At 36.4% G+C, this 20,181-nt stretch overlaps 1 protein-coding gene across 6 annotated transcripts in view; it reads right to left on the bottom strand.

Moving 5' to 3' along the window:
* CEP85L (centrosomal protein 85L) overlaps positions 1 to 20,181 on the bottom strand; it is a 101,088-nt gene that overhangs the window by 56,026 nt on the left and 24,881 nt on the right. For 2 of the 6 annotated variants that reach the window (XM_087942098.1, XM_087942106.1), the window contains exon 3: positions 11,455 to 11,594. The exons of the other annotated variants lie outside the window; for them this stretch is intronic. The gene's annotated coding sequence lies outside the window, so the exon portion shown is untranslated. The remainder of the gene's footprint in view (positions 1 to 11,454; positions 11,595 to 20,181) is intronic. 6 annotated transcript variants of the gene reach the window in all.

The following is a 20,181-nucleotide window of genomic DNA, read 5'->3' as shown; positions in this document are numbered from 1 at the left end:
TGGTTGATGAAATTTAATAATGAGAAAGTAGAAAACTTTAAAAGAACACAGTTGCTTTTTAGTAATAACTTCAGTTTGAGATATCTTCTAAAAAATAATTTTAAGTAACGAAATAGAAAGTTGCACTTGGTAAGTAGAACTTAAACATTAGGTGACATGTAAATGCTATTTTTCCTCTGTTTTTGATATTCAAAAACTAAAGGCTAATATCATTGTAAGAAATGTTGAAATACACAGACAATATAGATACGCAATAAGTTGGGGCCAAAATGGTAAGGCTGTTTCCAATGTTTGGGATGTACCCTTTGTTGCAACTTTGTATGAACCTTCCCAACTCTCAGGAAGGGGCCTCTATGGGGAAGAGGAGGCTGCAGAAGAAAGGAGGGTGTGAAAAAAAACAGGCCAAATCAAAGGCTCTACCTGGAAAAACCCAGAATGTTGCAATGGCATGACAACTGTCTCAGTCCTCTCATTCTGGCTCCATTCTCAATCTGAAATATCAGAAGGCTTACAGAAAAACCCAATGTGCCAATGTTCCTAGACAAATAAGCAAGTTAAAATTAACATAGGTGAGGCGGCAGCTCTCCCATGCCAAGCAACTGCTGCTTTGCATCAAAGTCTGCAGAGATGCAAAAATAAACAGCTAATCCTGGCATTAGAACCTCCTACATTTACACAGCTCGACCTCCCCCCAGGCTGCTGCTCACGTTGCTGTTACACAGGAGGCTTGTTATGAGTCGTACCATTTATTCCTTTTGTCACATTTCTAGTTTTCTGAAATGGAGAAACAACTGAAACTTTCTTGCATTCTACTGCAATTTCTCTAGAATAGTATTCAATTCTCTGGGTAAAGAATCAGCCACATAAATCATTGGAAAGCACAGAGACATGATAGGTAGGAATACCCAAAGATCAGGCTTGAATTTCATTACATATGATACCTCTCATATTGCATTTCATGGATACATCTGTTAACCAGTGTAGCCAAATACATTGTTAATTATAAAATACTAGCTCGATACCTGTGCTTCGCCATGAAACTATGTGGTCTGGCTTTGTTTTTGGGGAAGAAAATAAGGGGGAGGGAATTCTGCCTCTGCCTACCAGTATCGATCAGTATTATTCTGGCTAGCATCCTGTCAAGTGTGTTTGGAAAGTGAAAGAGCATTTGCTCTGTGAGCAAGGAGACAGCTAGGAGCCTGGGCATGGCTTAGCTCAACTTCTGTACTAAAGCTGCTTGGTGCTGTGAAACTAAAACTGAAACTCCTCTGCTTGTGTTTTGCATTTGGAACAGATTTCTTTTCAGGTGGGGAGGGGGGAGAAGAACTCCTTAGCATCAGAGCATGTCATTAATAATATATGAAATACTAATGCTCTGATGGTCATTTCAAAAAATCCTTTCTTAGAGAGCCACCTAGAAGCCAAGGGGAACATACATACCAAATTTCAAGTTTGTAAACTTTACAGTACTGGAGATTTTGTGATGATGCGTGAATGGTATTTTGCTTTTATATAGATAGATTTGAACTAACTCAAGTACTGTCTATTTAAATTTTATACTAAGTACACTCAGAAATACTTCTGAAGCACTTGGCTATAAACAATAGGTTCCTAACATGGTGCTGTACTATGAGGTTGGCAACAATGTAGACATGTAATATTTCCTATAGGTTAAGATCCTCCCCCACACACCCCCATGGGCCTGAGAGTCCTGATTTGAATTGATGATGATGTTTCTTCTTAGGATATGAAGATGAAGTGCAACAGTTTTCTCTTAAATAGCATACAAAGAGTACAAAGAGTTTGAAAACCAATCGTTCCAAAAGACCGGCTCTTGGGCTCACCTTCTTTCAAGCCTGGTAGATATTGTAGGAAGTTAGCACCCACGCCTCTCCTAGAAAATTGAAATATCCTAGGAAATATTAAAAAGGCAGAATATTTCCCCTAAAAATAGTAGAAACTCAGAAGGAGAAACTCACCTCAGAAGTGGCTCACCCCCACCTTTGTTAATGGGCCAGAATACTTTACATAACAAAGATCTCCAGGTAAAACTATAGCAATTGCTCAAAAGCCCTTTCAGTGCATTATCATCCAGCAAGGTTCAGCCAAGCCTGGAACTCAGGACAGCCTACAGAGTTGCTCCCATGGGAGTCTGACAACCAATTAGAAACAAGCTTCAATTCAAATGCCAACAAAGGTTATAAAACCCAGGCACTCTCGGCATATCAGCCCTTTTTGACCTTCTCTTCTCACCTTGAAGCATGTGATCATCTTGTTCACTTTAGAGCTTCAACCCATGTGGTCCTGTCTAAAATTAAACCATTTTTCCAAACAGCCTCCATGTTTCCAGTGTCTTTTTCCCCACTTGGAACTGAACCCAGAAGGATATTTCTACCAACAATATTTAAGCCAAATAACACTACTGAAATTCAGAATAGGCCTTTACCATGGCAAGATGTAATGAGTCTCCAACAATTCTTTTTGAGGGGAACTTAACGAGTACTGGTAGCCCAACTTGATGGTTAAGAACTTCCATTGCTAAGTGATACGGCTATAAAGGGCAAAATTATGTGACTACCCACTTAGCAATGGCAATTCTGGCAATCCCTGGTTAAGGGTTGTTAAGCAAATCGTTGTGGGACATTAAGCAAGGACCTCATGTGACTGTCACTTCCTGCCAGCTTCTCCGTTTACTTTGTCACAAAGGAAAGTCACAAATGATGATCAGAGAGGCCTTGTGAAGGGTCAGCTACGAGCCTCAACTGGGTATGCTTCTTCAGCAATGGGTGGAAGAAGAAGGCAATGCGCAGCTGGGGCCAGCAGGGAACAGCAGAGGTAGGCAGCAGCAGAGTGTTGGATGGCAAAAAGGGAAGAGATGGGAGTGGGGGTGGGGGAATAGATGGATAGAATTTGAAATGTACTTGGCATTTATAAATGTAGGCAGGTTCCAAGCACCCAGATGTTCATCACATGACTGGGGGAGGGGGGGGGCACTGCAATGCCTGTAACTTTGGGGATGTGCCATAAGTACCACTCGATCGGTGTCATCGTAACTTTGAATGGTCGCTGAAAAAATTATTGTTAAAGTGAGGATTATCTTTAATTTAAAATACCATTTACTGGAAAAAGAGCAATTGTTTTAACATTTTCTTGTTCATCCCTTCTGAGCATTTTAAATTTGAGTAATATATTAGAAACATATTTCCCATCTTAGTTGCATTACAGAAACAGAACTTTAAATGACTCATATATGAATATTTAATCAGCTATACATTCACTGGGGCTTATAGTCAGGTAACTCTGCAGTAGGATTAAGTGGAAATAAACCTGTGATGTCTCAACAGATGGTAGAATTTGGATGGGTTTTCCTGGACTTAGAAAGACATGGGCAGAAGATCATCAAGGAATACCAGATTTGTAGGCTACATATGGAAGACAACAAAAATATCATGGAACCTGACAATGGCAGACTATTTCTGAACTACCATGAAGAAAACTACATAGACTTGTGAAGCTACTAGGAATCAAGCTCAAGGTTTTTATCAATGCTTAATAGCAACCAGATCCAGTTTCCAGTGGTATTGTTAGAGGAACAGTCACGGTAGGTTCGCTCTGAATACAAACTAACTGCCCCGCCCTTGTCCTTCAACTGTTTCTTCTTTAATTGTGACTCAATGAAAAGGCAGCTTGCACTATGATAGGTTCTGCACGGTATTCAGCTCTTCCAAAGTCCCATGTTTTGAAGTCTTTATTGATTGCTGGTTCCACCAATTAAATAGAGTGAAAAGCAGGAGTCAATCTAATTAAACAGAGATGATAGTTTTCTACTATATAACCAGGAGTCATGATAACTGCTGGAACAGATATAATTTTACCAAATCATTTGCACTGTTCGGGTGTTCAGTTTCAATTTTTTAAAAAATCCACAATTAAATGAATGTGTATAATGGATGTTTTCATCGTCAACAACACTGAGGAAAAGGTGCCAAAAGTATTTCTATTCAGAGAGTTTTGTATCAACATGACTTAATGACACCTCTGTGGTTTTCTTTCTATTTAAAATAAATATTTAGTTACAGAATTTTATTCCACTATACTGTAATCACTTAGAAGTAAAGTAAGCAAATGATTAAGTCCTTGAAAGAAATGCCACTGCAATGTTTAAAGCATTACAGATTTATTGTCTAGATGAAGCTACAAAGGCAATGTGGTGGTGGGTGGCTTACAAAATTAGTTATTCAGGTCAATCCTTTCTTCTTTCATATGATTACTGTTTACACCCAAAAGCATAATACTGCATTTTCCTAACCACCAGCCACATTCAATATCTGAATGTTCTATTATAGAGCTATACTGAAAAAAAGGAAGTAGGTCTCTATTTTTCACTGAGCAAGCCAACAATCGGCTCAATTGCATTAAGATGCAACTGCTCTGCTATGTTCCTGGCTAAAAAAGAGAGATCAACACAACAGAAGTTGCCATAGTACTGCAAATACAAAGCCAAGATAGATGCTGTTTACTAGCAACCTACTTAATCGGTTAAACTGGCTATTTGCATAGAAGCTGCCTTACCAGATCAGGTCATAGCCCCATCAAATTCACCATTCAGTTTTCAACAGATAGAAGTCAGATGCCATCAAGAAGCCCAACAATGAAGGCTAGGACCAGGAATACATTATTTCTATTATCGAAAACGGAGAACCCTTAAATGTCTATGGTCAATGAATTTTTCCATTCACCTTTAAAATCAATAGCTATCATCACTGGGTATCAATTATAGACCAATTCAAGACTTACCCCAGAGGATTAAATAAATGATAAATGGAGTTTTAAAAAAATATATACCAGGAACATCTCACATATAATTACAACTATTGTTACAGCTGTAAATAAAAATCCTTGAAGGAACAATCCTAGAAATATAGTGTTACTATTTGTATTGTTTGAGGTATCTCATTTATTGATAGTTCCTTCTATATTTGAAGGCAGATCTTCTAATGCTTTATTTCTGCCTATAGCACTGTAGGGAACTGTATGTACAATGATGCAATGCTTATGACTTCAGATTAATCAGGTTAAATAGAAACAGAAACCTGAACAGGCTACCTAAAAACACTTTCTTTTTACAAGCTCGCTGCTGTATTTTAAAAAAAAACCTGCCTGGTGAAAGAAACTGATTTCTATTCTATTGAAAATGAAATATCTGGAGACAAAATCTTTTTTTGAATAGAACAAAATCTTTTTTTGAATAGAACCCAAACATGCTGTATGGTATGCTTAACATCATGATAATAAAGTACAAGACATTTATCACCTACGGGTTATATACAGAAAAATGATTTCTCACTAAAGTATTGAAGGAAATTAGAATATTTTTTCTAGTTAAGTGGTTCAAATATCACCTTAGCCAGACTTAAAAGAACAGTTTTGCATTTTAAGGCAGAAAGTATAAATAGGATATGCTGAGGCAGGAAATGTAATATACCAATGCTCAAAATGTTGCTTAGACTGTTGGAACAATAAAACTTACATATTTTTCTATGCCTTTTTATAATAGAGATAGTCCTTAACTTAAGACCATAACTGAATCTGGGAATTACAGTCATAAGTTCAGACAGTCATAAAGCAGGTCATCATGTGAATATAAAATTTTACAACTTTCTTTGCAGCAGGTCATTAAGCAAATATAGCAGTCATTAAGTAATCCCGGTGGTTGTTAAGTGAACTCCATGGTTGTTAAGTGAACACCACAGTCATTAAGGAAACCTACTGTTCACCATGTGTGTTTTTTTCCCCAGAAACTATAAGCAAACATTGGTTTCTGGGAAAAAACGTGAATCATGGTGATGCAACCATGGGACACTGCAAATGGCTATAAAAGCAGGCCAGTTGCCAAGCACCAAAAGTGCAGTCGTATAACTATGGAGGGAAACACGTTGTAACTTTGAAACCAAATCATAAATTGCTGTTGAGGGGAGGGGTCTGTTGTAACATTGAATAGTTGCTAACTGACACGTCGTAAGTCAAGGGCTTTCTGTATTCCTATAGCCTAAAAGTACAACCTGAGACTTATCGGAAACCTATTGGTATAGAAACCAATATTTTGGGGCCAGCAAAGATTCTAAAGATTCAAGGTCATTGAATCATAGAATCAAAGAACTGAAAGGGGTTTGTGGGGTCTTCCAGTTTAACCTCTTGCCAAATGCAGTAAAAACCTTATTCAATCCAGGACAAATGGCTGTCCAATCTTTTCTTGAAGACCTCCAACTCCAAGAGACAAGCTGTTCCACTGAGTAATTGTTCTCACTGTCAAGAAATGTCATCTTAGCTCTGGGTTAGCTCTCTCTTTAATGAATTTCTACCTATTACTTCTTGTCCTGCCCTCAAGATGCTTTGGCGAATAGGGTTTTCTCACTACTGAACTGCATCTTGTTAGATAGTCCAGTCATATATTTCATAACCAGCAATACCAAATGTTTATTATATGCAAATATATATTCTTTTACTCAGCTATATAACAATTCACGTACCCTAATTTTTTTTAGAAAAGAACATGTAGCCATAAACCTTTTTACAGCACAGTCTGTATTAATGGATGGGGATACAGTTTCAATTGCAATCAAAATCTAACAACCCCACAATTAAATTTTGGTAACAATTATTTTAAATGCAAAATGTACATAATGGCTACATTTTGAGATATATCTACAATAACTATTTAAGCAAAAGTAGCTTACGGGAAAGAGAACAGATAATAATTACCAATACAACCAATACAGGAAGGGATTTTTTTTCCAGCTTTGATCTCAAAACTAAAAGAAAAACTGACATGGAGTAGTACTTTTTCAATCAACGTAAGATGCTTTCAATTCAAATCTGTAGAGGCTATCTCACTGTTAAGTTTTCTGACACATTCTCATCCTGACTCCATTGACCTTCTCTCTTGCTATAAATCACAATTAATCCAAGACCTTGGTTCTTGTGGCTGGCTCGTCAGCAATATGGAATTCAGGTTGGCAAGCATGCAGGTTCATTCAGTTTTATCCTTGATTCCACCCCCCACCCCCCCACTTACTACATCTTCTAATTTAAGTAATTGTAAAAGGCCATATATAATAAAAATGTCTGGTCATCTGAAATGAAGGTCAAAGCTAAACAAAAGGATTTTATTTTTAATCCTACTCAATGTTATCTGCTCATCCCTCTGCCAGTATTCCTCCACAGAATTTAATAGGAATCTATCCTTGCTTTGTTATCATAGTGTACTATATATTATTTTAAAACATCTATTTTGGCTCTGCTATTTGTATGGCTCTTGCGGGAAAAAATACAGTTACACAATTATTAATGACATGAATTGTTATAGATTTTCCCAATTTATTTAACTAGTCCTGACTTATTAAAGAGAAACTCAGAAAAGCAACTGTATAATTCATACTGGATATTTTCACTTACCCATTTATACCATGTGAGCCTATGAAAAGAATGTATTTGTAACAGCTTCCAACAAGCTGCAGAGCAAATGGGGTTCCAATACTCCTTGCTTAAAGATGGTTGACAGGATGAGAAGACCTCACTCCCACGCCTTCTGTGCCTTTGGTCTTGGTTCCTATGTAACCCTTTCTATTTTAATTGTTTTCTATTTATCTTTTTTATCATTTATAATTGCATTATGGGTGAGATGGGCAGCATATAAATAAAATGGAGAAAAGACAAGCAGGATTATTCCCACTGCCTCCACTTAGAAACAAAGAGGTCTTTTGCTCATCCATAATAGTCAGCTAGTGGAAATCTATTACTTATCAAATCTGAAGGGTTTCTCCTGTTTCTTTAAAAAAGGAAGAGGTGCCTGATGCCTCTTCAATCCCATTTTCTTGTATGTCATATCTTTTAAAATGCAAATTTGGAGGGTAAAACTGTTGTTCTACAATTTTTTATAAAATATTACAGTAAATTACTTTTGGAGATGTACGGCTGAAAAGAAGAATTGCAGTGGATCTAAAAAGTCCCCTTATTTTTTCCCCTTAAAGAATTTCAGTTTATTTTTTTTAATTGAACTGTACAGTGTATATGTAATATTAAAGGTGGAAATAATTCTGAAGTGATTTATCTTGGTATGATTTTTTAACATCTCAAAAATCTAGCATTTTAACAGGAAGGTGTACGGTTATATCCACTGTATCTATTTTGAATAAATAAAACAAAAAATTAAAAACCTATTTTAACTATATAAAGGATAATGGACATTTTTTTCAATATAAAATTCAGAGTCAAGTATCATAAGAAATATTACGTACACAAAATACAATAAATGCTCACATGGAAATTGTCTGTAGAAATCATGCTTAATTAAGAAACCTAGATATTGCATCTAAAATCTTGACTTGTTTCAACTGCAGTTTTCATCAGATAATATTTGGACATAGCTGCAGATGAGTTGGAAGCAACTGTTCTAAGTTCTAATTTCATTAGATGGCAAAAGGGCATTTAAAATTGTTCAGACTGAATTTATAAGATCTATTTTAAGAACATATGTGCTTCCGTTATCTTCACTGGAACATAACTTGGTGTCTTCATCCTGCATCATTACTTTGAGGCATTCAGCAAGGATATACCTTGTTTTTTAAAATTTCTTTTAATTTTCAATTTAATTTTCAAACCATGACTTATTCAATTAGACAGTAATCTAATTATTCAATTAGACAATAATTTCAAATATTAAAGGTGGGGTGGAATGTTATATTTTTCTATATGCTGATGATATTACAGCTTAGTATTACAGCTAAATCATTACTAAAGCTTGTTGAAGTGATACAGCAATACGGTTTATATTTTGGCTATAGTTAGCTAAGTTAAAGGAACAGAAATCCCCAGTACCAATGAATTATACTCTAGAATTCTGAAAGAATTAGAGAATGTGGTTACAAAGGAACAAACTGGGATCCTGGAGAACAGATGAATGTTGTAGAAGACTAGAAGAGAGCAAATTTAGGGGATAAAAATCTTCTCCTAAAGGTCAGGGAGTACCATGAATAATAGGCCTTGATCAGGTTTTTGAAAGATTGTCAACGAGTCACAAGAAGGTTAATATAATGTTTAAGACTTCTATTCCTGAGTCTGGCCATTGAGCAGCACCATTGCCACCAGCTAGTGACTTTTCAGGGCTTCAGGTTGAAGTGTTTCCACCACTATCAAGAAATACTAGGAGTTGAATTTCCAGGCTTCTTGTAGGCAAATGTGCAAAATTCCACAGACATTTAGCTATTCACTTTGGAGTAGACACCTTTCATAATGGTGTGGGGTATGAATGGATTTACATTTAAAAAAAAGAATGGCCGAATACAGGATTCAGGTAATCCTGAGGGCACAGATAAACTTCCAAGTGGCCCCAACGACTCTCAGAAAGTATGTTAACAACCAGATGACTGCAACAGTGGTGGGATTCAAATTTTTTTAATACCAGTTCTGTGGGTGTGGCTTGATGGGCGTGGCAGGGGAAGGATACTGTAACATCTCCAGTCAGAGGTGGTATTTGCCGGTTTTCTGAACTACCCAAAATTTCTACTACCGGTTCTCCAGAACTGGTCAGAACCTGCTGAATACCACCTCTGGACTGCAAGCAACATAAATCTTTCTATTCTCCACCACTCAGTCAGAACTGAAGAACCTTCAATGAAGTGAAACATCTTCAAGGAAAAACAAAGTCCACCTGCCTTTTGAAAAAGCAGTTTTGGGATATTTGTGATGGTATGTTCACCTGGAGAAGTGAGGGAAGGGAGTGTTTCAGCAACACTGAGTTTTCCCAAAGAGAGAACCAGATTAAGAAACTGCACAATCCCGAGCTGAAGGGAGGGAGAAGGGAAGAAGTTCAGGGTAGCCATGCCCTAGAATGCCTCGGGATATATCTAGCACATTAGAAGGTTATAGCTTAAGTTTGGCAAGATTCTGTCCTTAAGCAAATAAAGGATTAGACTCAATCAGATTTTGCTGGGACATCTTTGACTTGGGTCTGACATTGTATCAGGCACAAACAAACCTAGCCACTCATAAATATCTAAAGTAAACAACTTGATTGTCTACTACCTATGTTACAAGAATCTCCCCAGACTGCTTGCCTGTCCCTGGGTATGACCAGATAAGGTTTCATGGAGCTTGGGGGAGGTAAAGCTTATGCCACTTGAGGCTGTGTAATGATGGTATTCAACAAAAGCTGGGTCCTCGTTTGATCCTTCCTTGCAACCTAGCTGGCAGTTTCCCAAAGCATTATTTTAGCATGCAAATTTTATGCTACTGAAACATTAAAAGAAATAAGCAACTTTCATTTCTAATGCTTATTTAAAAATTGGGAAAAATAAGTTCTTACATAGTGAAATGCTTCTAAACAATGGTGCTCACTGCCTAGTCATTGTACTTTGGATTCCACTAATGATATATTTCTTCTCTGAAAACGGGCACTCTCTAAAAACATTTATAATTCACAGTAACATAATACATGAATATAAAAGTAGTTTCTAAATCTAAGAACTAAATGTAAGAGTAAAGTATTAAACATTATCATATTTAAATACAGTAATTAACTTTTTGCTCCATTCATATCCAGATCCAATTCAGTAAACTAGAATGATTTAGTGTCATTAAATTATTTAAACTCATTTTCTTCCCCCCCATCCTTAAAATGAAACTGTTTTTCTAATGTCTTTTGTATCATCTAATTGTAATAGCAAATCCAGCCCACAGGAAAGCTACTAGGTTGAATTGTGACAGTCAGCAAATGTACCTGCATACATACTCTTGTGCACCACAGAGTGGTAAATTTTCAGAAGCTTAGGAAAACAGTATTTTTATGATCATTCAAGTATATAACCTTTTTGCACAACAACAAAATAAATCTCCTGGATAAACTAAAATAAACTAAAACATTTATTTAGACTGAGTGCACATACTCATTAAAAGGTAAACTAGATTAGTAGAAGAGCCCATAAGCTGTTAAGACTGTTTTGTCACTAAATATTTCAGATGATATAACAGAACAGCAGAACATAGCAAAATATCCATGCCAGTAGAATACGTCATAATATTTTCTTAATCCGTAGAGTCAGTGAAGAATTGCTTAATTTGGGCAAATAATTGCAACATGTGCTCAAGAGGCTATAAATTAAAAACTTGATTTTTAACATATGTATTGGAAGAACATGAACTGTTATGGAGTACCTTTTTTCAAAATAAAAGTAATGTTTCCATGTGCTTTTTACAACAAAAGCAATATAGCATGTGAAAATATCTAGATTTAATCTAGGGCTTCTTTTATAGGTAGACCTCAAGTTACAACCATTCATTTAGTGACTATTCAACAGCAATAGCACTTATACCGCTTCACAGTGCTTTTACAGCCCTCTCTAAGCTTTACAGAATCAGCATATTTCCCCCAACAATCTGGGTCCTCATTTTACCCACCTTGGAAGGATGGAAGACTGAGTCTGGCGAGATTCGATCTGTCAAACTGCAGTCAGCTGGCAGTTGGCAGAAGTAACCTGCAGTACTGCATGCGAACCACTGCACCACCAGGGCTCTTCAATGTTACAATGTTAATGCCACTGAAAAAAGTGACTTATGACTGGTCATCACACTCATGACCATTAAAGCACCCCCAATCATGTGATCAAAATTCAGTAACCAGCATGCATTTACAAAATTGCAGCATCCTGGGGTCATGCGATCACCATTTGTGGCCTTCCCAGTCAGCTTCTGACAAGCAAAGTCAGTGGGGAAAATGGGATTTGCTTAACAACGCTAGCAAAAAAAGGGTCTTAAAATCAGGCATGACACACTTAACAACCTTCTTGCTTAGCCTTGGTCTTCTTGTGGTTCAAAGTCAAGATCTACCTATAGTTCCTAGTTAAACCAATGAACATGAGAAGCAACCATTTACTCCGATCTTTATTTCCAACTACATGCTGGTGAGGAGTTCAGCAAAAGAACAAACCATCAGCATCTTCATAAAATACTGGAACCATCAAGTTTATTTTCATTTTACAAACACACATAATATATAATCATTCAAGGTTTGAACATTTATATATTCTAATGGAGAAGAAAAAAAAAACAATAGAAGTTTTACCAATCCTCTTATATAAATACCGTATATTATAGTAATCCAATTTCCATTCAAGCTATATTAGATTGCTATAAAGATGATGCTATATAAGGTAACAAACTGTTTTTCCCAAAAAAAGTTAAATAAACTCTATAAAGTATGTAACTTCCACATAACATCATTTGTGGGAAGAGACAGCATAATATTGTGCCTGATTTTTAAAGGGTGATTGCTTTAATCAAGCCCCTTTGAAACATTTAAGTATATAGATAGTCCTTGACTTATTACCACAACTGAGCTCAAAATTTCTGTTGCTAAGCAAAGCAATTGTTATTGCATCATGCCCCATTTTATTTTATCTTTTGCCATTGTTGTTAAGCAAATTAATACAGTTGTTGTCAATTATGCTGAAACCTTTGTAAATACATGCCAGTTGCCAAGTGCCCAATGTTTGATCACGTGACCATGGGGATGCTACAATGGTCAGAAGTATGAGAACTGGTCATGTCACTTTTTTCATTGCAGTTGTAACTTTAAATGAATGGTTGTAAGTTGAGGACTACTTGTACAAAAATATCTAAACTTATAAAAGGTAACTACATTTTATTAAAAATACATTGTTTTGCATTCAATTGAAATCTTTTAGTCTACAGGCCCAGTGCCTGTGGAGACCCTGTGGGGCAGGATGGGGAGGGGATATCTCAGTGCATCAGGGAGGTCTAGGGTGATTGGAAGGACTAGCCCCACCCCATCCCCATGGTCTTCCCCACCCTGAGATACCTCATGTGCACTTAACAAACTGTGCATTCGATTAACAAATGCATTGGTTAAAGTAGGGAGCGATCACATTCGTGATTAATTAATGAATTAATTTATTAATTAATCATTGGGTTACGAATGTAATAGGCAGGATCTATTACATTCAAAACTTGAGGATTACTGTTTGTGATATTGATTGGTTACTGGGTAGCACTTGGACATTTTACCATCATTTTAGAAGTTTTGTTTTAGACCTTACAATGAATTTTTTATTGTTTGCTTGTTTTATTATATCTATGTTGTACACTGAATGTAGGCATTTTTTTGTAAGCTGCCTGGCAACAAATAAATTCAATAAACAAACATTCAAGCATTCCATCTGCTAACTTAATACAGGTATTAAAAATTCCACATGGTACCTCTGAGCTCTGACAATGATTTCAGATTTTTGGTGGAATTTCTGAAACTCACATATTGTTTCACTTAAGACTTAAATATTTCCAGTTGTAAATCATATTAATCATTATTCATATGGATAGCACAGCTCTTTTTCTCTAAGATTGGGGAGAACCGAACTGTACACGATTGGAACACTGAGATGAAGAATTAAAAACAGACTGTGAAAAGTATAAGAATACGGTAGAGTGGGCAACTCCAGCACCTGCTTCATCCTTCTTATATCTGATAGACATTAACTCAGGAAGAGAACCAACTTGAAACATTAAGCGTAGTGACAGTTGAAGAGTTTTGTGACCCCTCATAGTAATGTATATCCTGGGAGAAAGCAGAAAGGGAGAAGCTTTCCTCATGAACCATAATCCTTCGAGTCACAGCTTTAATTTTTACAAGATTTCTCTTACAGAATGAACAATACACAGCAAACTATGCAGGCACTGACTTGTTCTGTCCATATACGCTTCTCAATAAGCAATCAACGTTCACATTGCTTTTTAAACAATGAATGATACCAAAAGAATTGCTTTGCTTCCTATAATTTGATTAGTGTAGCGTGGTACGTCTTCTATTTTGTGTTAGTTGATTATTATTGCTTCAGGGGCAACCTCTACTCTTTCTGTGATCTTATATTTTTTTTAACATTTTTCATGTAATACTATTCCCTCTGCCCATGTGGCATTGAGTTTCCTAAAATACAAATAGTGAGACTGATAGCCAAACATTTCTCCAAAGTAATTTCAAGCTTTTAGATTTCTTTATTTTAAAAGAATTTGATATTTATTGCTTTTTTCTTTTATGATAAAGCAATTTACATAACACTTATTATAATTTTGTTTTATCAATCTTGTGTGCAAAAGTTTAATCCAATTTATTAGGCATTTTGAATTACATGGATTTCAGTGATAGAATTAAACCAACAATACGTCCAATTTAAGGTGGCTCATGAAACAATGATGTTTAAATTTGATCTGGATCCCAGGGCCTTTTTTAATGACAAGAGGAAAACAAGGGATAAATGTGCACATTTTACAAATATAGAGAACAAATATTTTTATATCCATATTTTAAATTTAGATAAAAATAAAGACTTTCCATAGAAACAAATACTTGTTTTTGATATCTATGCTTTTCAAAATCACAATGTTTCAATATCTACTTAGTCAACTATCAACTATTAAAGTTATAGAAAAGCACTTTTTTATATTGAAAAATATTATGTCTATATTTAAATTCAAAAGGTTGATATTCATAAAGTCCCTTTTAATGCCGATTGCTTAGCAATAGTTAAAAAACCAATAGAAAAATGAAAGGCATATTTAACTCCAGTTCAGTACAAAATGAGCAGGTTGGTCTACAAAACCCTTTTTTGATTTACAGCCAGTTTCACTTTTCAACTAATTACAGTCTACTATTACAGAATCTTAGAGACTTTCAGCCTCCAACTTAAAAATCAATACAACATGCTGCCAAAACAGTTGCTTCCTCCAGTAAGTGCATTTGTTAGAAAGGGGAAAAAATCTAGACGTAAGCTTTTTGCTTTTCTCCACGGAATTCCACCATGTTGAAAGATATCTACATTTCCACTTTTTTCTTTCCTCTTCCTTTCTAACATTAAATGTTACTTTATTATCACTCAAATATTCCATTTTAGTTGGAGCACACAATGCCAGCAAATTCATATTATTAATATCACTAGTTATTTATAATAAAAAAATCATTTAAAGATAACAGCTTAGCTTTTAATAGAGAGTCTCTGCTCTGCTCTTGTTCCTGCAACAATTACTTTGGGAACCCCTGAAACTAACAACTATCTTGAGAAACTAATGTTTTCCACAATTACTTTTTCTGGTTTACAAAGTGATCTGGTACACCTTATTATAATTATTTTCAACTAACCCCCATCAAAGTTAGCCAATTTCCTACATTTTCAAATTCTAAGAAGCAATGGTTTGGAACAAGATTGGGCCTCTAAGAGGGACTCCTCCTTTTTACAGAAGCAACGAGGATCCCACGCAAAGATTTTCTGATGGAAAAGGGGGGATTAGCTTTGTTGTTGTTGCTGCTGCTTTTAGGCAGCAGCAGCATTCCCTCCTCTACTTTTTCAGAGGGTCCCCCAACTTTGTAGACCATATTTCTGTATTCATATCAATTTGTGAGTGGGGTAGAGAATGAATGCCAAAGGCTACCTACACTCAGTGGTAGATTAAGTTCAAAACTTCTCTTCTGTCCAGTTCTGAATCAAACACAATTACAGAATCTTCAAAAATTCTGCAGGATTCTACCCACATTTCTTTTGAATGCAAAGTAACATGCTAAAACAACAAGGCTTCTTCTACCTTTGCATCTAAAATGATATGGCCAAAGCAAATAGATACAATATATTACAATTAATTCTTAAATGCCCACTTACAGAACATTGTTGTTAATTATTTCAAATCTACACTCTACTTAATTTCTAAATTCAGAAGCTACAGAGTTAAACCTATACGAAACTCAATTTTTCTCCCTGGGGACTTTAAAATTAGGCTCTGAGAGTAAAGTCTGCATTCCATAAGGATATATCACAATACTCGTAATGGCAAGCAAGAAGGTTCTGCCACTAGAGGTTGCTAGGTCCCCTTTCTAAGCAACACTTGTAACAGATCCATGGAGGATGAATGGATCTTCAGGTTGGGGACATAATGGGGAATATCTTCCCATAGCTAGATGGGACCCAAGCTTTAAGAGATTTATATATGTTTAAACAAGCAATCTGAGTCTGACTTAAAAAGTAATATGAAGCTGATGTAATTGAAACAACATTTCAATTACACACATGCTCCTCAGAGGTGATACCAAACAAAAGCCTATACCCACCATTATGAACTTGTTACGATTTCCAGGTTTACTTTAAAAGCATATCAGTTTAAAGTACATTACAATACATGTAGTCCTCGACTCACTACTGTTCATTTACAACAGCACTGAAAAAAAGTGATATGGCAATTTTTCAAACTTACTACCACTGCAGCATCCCGGTGGTCATGTGGTCAAAATTCAACTGGCAACTGGCCTGTATTTATGAGGATTGCAGTGTCCTGAGGTCATGTGATCACCTTCTAACAAGCAAAATCAACGGGGAAGCCATACTCCTTCAACAACCATGTTACTAACTTAACAAATGCAGTGGTTCACTTCACTGTGGCAAGAAAGGCTGTAATGTGGGGCAAAACTCATTTAGCAACTATCTTGTTTAGCAATAGAAATTTTGGGTTCAATTGTGGTCCTAAGTTGAGTACCTATGATCTATGTGAGAGATAACTAGCACAATTCCACCAGTTCAGCCTTATCAAGGAGCGGTGAAGCTGATGTTCATCAAACATAACTGAAAGTTGGCACTTATCAGCACTGCATTCACCTGACCAGTCAGGGCTGTTGCAAGATTACGAAGTATCTCCAAACTATGAAAGTATTCCTTTAGAGTAGGGGTGTCAAACTCAATTTCATTAAGGACTGCATCAGAGTTGTGTTTGACCTTGGGGGGATGGGAAGCATGGTCAGGGTGAGTGTGGCCAGTTTGACATCACTCCTGTTGAGAGTGCCTGCAGTGGCCCAAGTGCTCGGCCAGTGAAAACAGATTCCTGAGCTCAATTTTCAGCAATGACGGTCTCCTGCAACCCTCTGACACAAAAACTGAGCTCGAGGGGCTGGCAAGCGGCCCTCCCAAGCTCCATTTTTGCTGGCACAGGCACTGTGGGCCGGTCCTTTACTGTTTCCAGGGCAGCCCTCTGGGCCAGATCTAAGCACCCAGCAAGCCGGATCCGGCCCCCAGGCCTTGAGTTTCACACCCCTGTTTTAGAAGAACTGAAACATCAATACAAATGGCGGGGCAGTATACTGCCAATCAGAAAGAGTAAGAACTAAGAACCAAAGCCTCAGGCTTGTCTGGATTCAGTATTAGTTTGTTTATGTTGCATCTGCACTACAATTTGGTCCAAGCAGGAGTGGATTAGGGGCTTACACATCTGCCAAGGAAGGGAAAGAGAACATCTGAGTGACATCCAGTAAAGATGGCACTCGGGCTTTCATTTCCTGATAATTTCACTGTACACCTTCATATAAATTTTGAAAAAGGTTGGAGTAGAATAAATCATGAGGCATTATCCAAAAACTTTGGAGAAAAGTGTCATCAGTAACCTGTCATGCAGATAAAACCATGTGTGCAAAGCACACTCCTTATATGCTGCTTTGCACAAAAAGACTGTCATGGACAACATATTTAGTTGATAGAGAAAAGGCAGAACATTCATCTAATACAATATATAAGATAATTCTCTACTTTTCAACCAAAAAAATCCTTACTAAACTCTGAAGCGTTGCTCATGGAATGTCATACCACTCAAAGAAATGGAGCATATAACAATGTTAGTTCATATTCTTTTCATAAAAATCAGTGGGTCTGAATAAATATTATGGCTTCTTTCTCTTATAATCAAGCTTTTTTAAAAAAATCCTTGTCTTCCATCCACTATTATTTCTTTTTAAAAAACAGAAATAGGTTCAGCTGAACATGTTTCCTTAGCAGTTCAGATATAAGAAAAGAAATGAAGCAACCATTGAGCACAAGATTCTCATTCAACTGTTCACCGTTGTTCACTGCTAAAGAAAAGCAATGCTATCCACTCTATAGCTTTTCTTTTTAAAACCTCCTCACCTGTTTTCATCACATTGTACTGCTGAATTTTCAACCTATGGTATTTAAGAGCATGAACGCTGTTTTGCACTTCAGTTTATTTTCAAGCAACATAATATTTTTGAAACAAAAAACAAATCTCAAACAATATGTTCAGCTGAGACATTTACCATAGTGCCCACAATTGCTTGTCTTTTGACAATTATTTTGATACTCCTTAGTATTTCTTCTAGAACAAGAAATGCAGATATTTAGAAAAAGGAAAAAAAGAGTCTTGACAAGTACAGGAAAAAAGATAGTAAAATATATATTAGTTGTTTGGAAAAAACAATCAGGAAACAGAAAGAACATGCTGGGGTTACTTTTGAAATGGGCAACAACCATAAAACAGATTGAAATTGGTTAAAATCAAGATACAAGCAGGAGGAGGGATAAATTATAGTGTACCCTTCCCACGCTCTCTTGAAAGATGCTATAATTGCAAAGTGTTGGGAAGCAAGATTTAATATAGCCTCACTGCCACATTTACTGCAAGGAAACTGAGGATCCAGTACTGACTTCACAGCCTCTTCTTCAATTAGGCCTAAGATAGTCTTAAATTTGATTAATGTCTTCCTGTTTAATAAGGCAATCCTTTACAGACAAGTATAAATGTTTTAATGTTTATTGGCACCTCAACAAATAATGTTGAAGAATTTTTATGGATTTTGATACTAATTATCAGCCTAAAATCCTGAAAAAAGTGAATATCCAGTAGAAGGGAAAGAACCACGAAAATAATTTCTGATCTTTTTTTATTCATAATGTTTAATAAAAACATGCCCTGTAAAGAAAGAGGTAGTGTTAAATAATCTGACGAGACTAACTACAGCTCATAAAAGCTATAGGCAAATATTACTGCTGATAATCCATTTTGGGGGTTAGAGAGTGTAGAACACTGAAAAACTAGAGATATAAGGTGTGATTTCATAAGGAAATCACACAGCTTAATTACTTTTCAAATTATACCATCTATACCAGAAGCATTGATGTTTTTCATATACTCTAACCTTGGGAGACAGGAGAAAAAGCTACAACCTAGAGAAAAGCCTGACAGTAGAATCCTGAGTCCAAAACAGGGGTGGAGGTGGAGTAAGTGTCTCAGAAAGGACCCTCCCTACTCCTCTGGAAAGTAAAGGCAGTAGAAGAAATGCTTTCATTCTTACAAAATTACATTACTGAATCTGTATAATAAAGGTAGTATTAGGACTCATATTTTCTTGACTGGACTACTTCAAAGTAGCCTGACCGTTTAGCCACAGAGACAGAAAGTGAACAGCACTGCTTACTTCACTAGGGGTAGGGGACAGCTGGGAAGCTTTCACCACAAGGGAGAGGCATGGTTCTAATAAGGTTCTACTTTCCCAAGTCCAACAGATTCAAACTCTTCCTAGATAATATGGCTAAACTGCATCTCTAACATCTCTACAGGGTTAACTGGGAATGAATCTGAGTAACTTTGTCCAACAGATAGTCTGCAAAATCTTCTGTGTGCCCCTTTAGGTGTACCTCTGCATCTTCTCTACCCGAGAGGGCCACCAAGTGGCTATCCACAGACACAATACGGGTGAAGTAGCTCTTTGCTGCCCTTACTGCTATAATGTGGGTCTCAATAGTGGCTTTAGCCTGGGTTCAGGTGAGTTTATTCTTAGTTGATCCCAAGCAACTCTTAACCTAGGTTTCATCTCCTTCAATTCTTTCATAAATCACAGAGAGTATTAAGACAGAGCAGGTGTAGACTAGGTTACCATCATGCCCATGCTACATGCAAGTTTTGTATATAGTATTCTATGTGAAAATATCTTAAAGTACTTTATAATAAAAGCAAAAAAATATATAACAATACAATATATTAAAACAAAGGGATACATGCAATATAAATAGCGGGCCCTGTATGTGCAGGAAAAATGCTAAGATGATAATGATACATGCAGTATAAAACAATAGAACATGCATATGAAAGCTAAGGGAGAGAAGGGGGGAAAGCATTCTTCCAGTAACAATGCAAAAATAATCATAACTAAAAATTAATGAAACTTGTCAATCAACATGAGGATAAGCTAAGCCATCAAATGTAATTTTGCAATAATTCTGTCTTCACTGTTTTCCTACCAACAGCAAGGAACAAGATTAACTATATCATAGCACTCAGTATGGCCCT

Source organism: Pseudonaja textilis, chromosome 1 (assembly GCF_049901715.1).
Source record: "Pseudonaja textilis isolate UNSWEBS1 chromosome 1, rPseTex1.2, whole genome shotgun sequence".
Classification (NCBI taxonomy): Eukaryota; Metazoa; Chordata; class Lepidosauria; order Squamata; family Elapidae; genus Pseudonaja; species Pseudonaja textilis.
The sequence above is the reverse complement of the archived record's forward strand: the minus strand, read 5'-3'. Positions and strand labels throughout refer to the sequence as shown.